The sequence below is a fragment of the Periplaneta americana genome, chromosome 4 (genome assembly GCF_040183065.1).
Source record: "Periplaneta americana isolate PAMFEO1 chromosome 4, P.americana_PAMFEO1_priV1, whole genome shotgun sequence".
NCBI lineage: Eukaryota > Metazoa > Arthropoda > Insecta > Blattodea > Blattidae > Periplaneta > Periplaneta americana.
The window spans coordinates 131412889-131415821 of NC_091120.1; the positions used below are offsets into that span (position 1 = coordinate 131412889).

At 37.0% G+C, this 2933-nt stretch overlaps 1 non-coding gene across 1 annotated transcript; it reads right to left on the minus strand.

The window, feature by feature from the left end:
* Positions 1-413: 413 nt before the first annotated feature.
* On the minus strand, positions 414-486 carry TRNAT-CGU (transfer RNA threonine (anticodon CGU)). Its single transcript has one exon. It is a non-coding gene; the product is annotated as a tRNA-Thr (tRNA).
* Positions 487-2933: the final 2447 nt, after the last annotated feature.

Sequence of the window (2933 nt, forward strand, 5' to 3'; positions counted from 1 at the left end):
ATTTTACCTCATTGGATATTGGAAATTTTGCTGTAGTGCATTCATCGCTACGGTTCAGTGGTTAGTTCGTGTGCTTCCCAAGCAAGGTGTCCGTATAGCGATTCCAGATGTGGGCGGTGATTGTGATTTGTCACTCTTTCATGACCTGTGGTATTTGTCCCTTGTCTGTACTGTATTTGTTCTGTGATGTCTCCGCAGCAGCTCTTCATCGTGCTTACTACACGAAATTGAAAGCATAAAATGTGAAAATATGTATTGCTGCTACAAAGAGACACAAAGAGCCTTTTTTATAAAAGCTAATAGTCTTGGAATACTAGTATTTGACTTATCTTGTCTATATTATAGACTTATTACTTTGTCATACAGAACAATATCTGTAATATTGACAATTAATATTTGAGGAGAAAAATTCGCTCCGGCGCCGGGGATCGAACCCGGGTCCTTTGTTCTACGTAGCAAGCGCTCTGACCACTGAGCTACGCCGAATTCAATCCACAGCACCGGATCGAACCTTCCTCCTTCTATATTTCCCTTTGTGGCCTGACTACAAGTTAGGCATATATTTTGACGTCACTCAGCTGAGTGACTTGTTTGGCCGGGATTCCGCAGTTAAGTATACAGTAATCTGCAGTGCATATGTCTGTACAGATTACTGTGCACTGGTGAACACAAAGGTTCCAAACATTACGTATTGACGAAGATGTCGTTCAGTAAGTTTCAGGCTGACTAGACTCTTGACTTCTTATGTAAGTGAAAGATGAGGTGATGCACTTTTTTGGTTTGTGGAAATTATTTAGTTACAAAGACAAGCAGTGTCGAACGCCTGAAATTATTAGTTCATCTACAGATTGATACAATATTCAAATTAGTTTGTTTTTATTGACATTAAATAGTAATAAATGTATGTGAAGATGTATCGTAGAGCTTCTCCTCACAGCATTGTATTTATGTTTACAGAATAAAGTAGGCCTACAAACAAAAGTGTGTGCTGCTAATGGCGTAGACTCATTATATGTCAGTTACGAGTTGTGTCTATAAATTGTCCAGATTTCCGTACATAAATTCTCAGTTTGACGGTGTTCCTTACCATTACGATATCCTTTGGTTAAGCCAAGAAAAAGTTCTGTCCAGGTATTTTGAATTGCATCAATATTTATCAGAATTCATAATAGAAAAGTAGAGACAATCCAGAAGTAGTTGTCTCTACATCAGTCGTGGCGAAAATGTAATCGTGCGCCGAGCCACTGTGTAACCTGCAATGTGCATAGGTGCTCCCTATGGAGGGAGGCGGACCCCGAAGAGGAAGTGAAGCAACTGTCTGACTTATTAACGGATTTCCATTTTCCTTATGTCAGACACTTAAATATAATTTTATACAGTATAACAGCGTTGTCAGACAGAGACTAAACGGAGCGGAGTGCTCCACTAGACTCGTTGCGTGCTCCGGTGTTTCCACAGACATAAGCAAGTTCACGCTCCGACTCTAGCTTCACAACCGGTTTTGGAGCTTACAACTCTGACACTACTGCAGTATAAGGTTACAAACTAATGTTTAGTACGTGTAACGAAGAAAGAAATGAACAAGAAAATATAGGGCACATTATTACAACCTTTTCAAATTGAAATTTATTCATAATTTACATTTGAAATGGTACCTATTAACTTTTTTCAGAATGTCTCTGCGACAGAGTTTCAAAATCAGGAATTATGTCACTTACTGCCAGTCGTAGTTGATCACGAAGGTATTTGTCTGTCAGTCGTGGTATAAATTTGGGCTTTACTATTTTCATTATAGAAAATAATTTTTCACAAACGTAAGTTGTAGTGAACATGGCGTGAACAGAGCAAGCGAAAGAACGAAGCTTCGGATATTTATTTTTTTGGCAAAGATTTGAAAAGTTCAACATTTGTCAAGTCCTTACATCTAGCTTTCATTAAACATCACATTGTAAATCTGTGAATTTAAATTGAAGATCTAACCGCATTATTCGTACATGTGCTGAAAAAGGATCGACGTACAGAGATAATAACAAAAATAATAATAGTAGTAATAATAATACTTCACCTTTTAATGTTTCATAAGTGACATGTAGTATAATGCCGTTTTATGTTATACAATCGTTTCCTTGTAATACTTGTGAACAAATCATACATTTAATATTCTCATCATATTGGCAGCAAAAAAAAAAAGAAAAAAAAAAGATGCGTCCTCCTATCCTACTTGAAACTTTCATTTTTGTAGAGGTACATGGTATTGAGAGAGACTTTGACGATACGCCACTCGCAGATCAGAGACAAATAGAAATGGGACAGAGTTTGACTCCAGTGAGTGAGAGGGTGGGGGTTGGGAAAGGTAGGAAGTAGAGAAATACACATCTAACATTGCGAGCCACAATGTGCTCGTGAGTCACATTTTCGCCACGGCTGCTCTACATGGATCGAGAAACTTAACTTTCTCAAGGATATATTCGAGCATCTGAACGTTGAATTGGACATCGCAAGGAAAGAATTAATTAATTTGTGTCGACAGATATTGTTAAAAGCTTTCAGATGAAGATTTTTCTGTGGATGTCACAGATATCACAGCAAAATTTTTATAATTCCAATGCCTTCAGTCACTGAACTCCAGTTCAACAGTGTAAAATATTGAAATGTTTTAAAAAATCTCTGGGAAGAGTTCCATAGACGTTTTAAAGACCTACTCCAGCCCAAGTTGGATTTGTTTTGTGATCCTTATTCATCAAACCAAGAAAATATACCAACACAGTTACAATTGAATACCTGAATTGACAAACATCCCAAGTCCAAAATTTATCGAATTTGACTTTGTATCTAACAAGTTGTGTTTTACACAGGCTATCATTCTATAAAAAAAGAATATTCTAAGTCCGAATTTAAGCCTGTGTTTTTGGATCATACAAATATTTATTGCA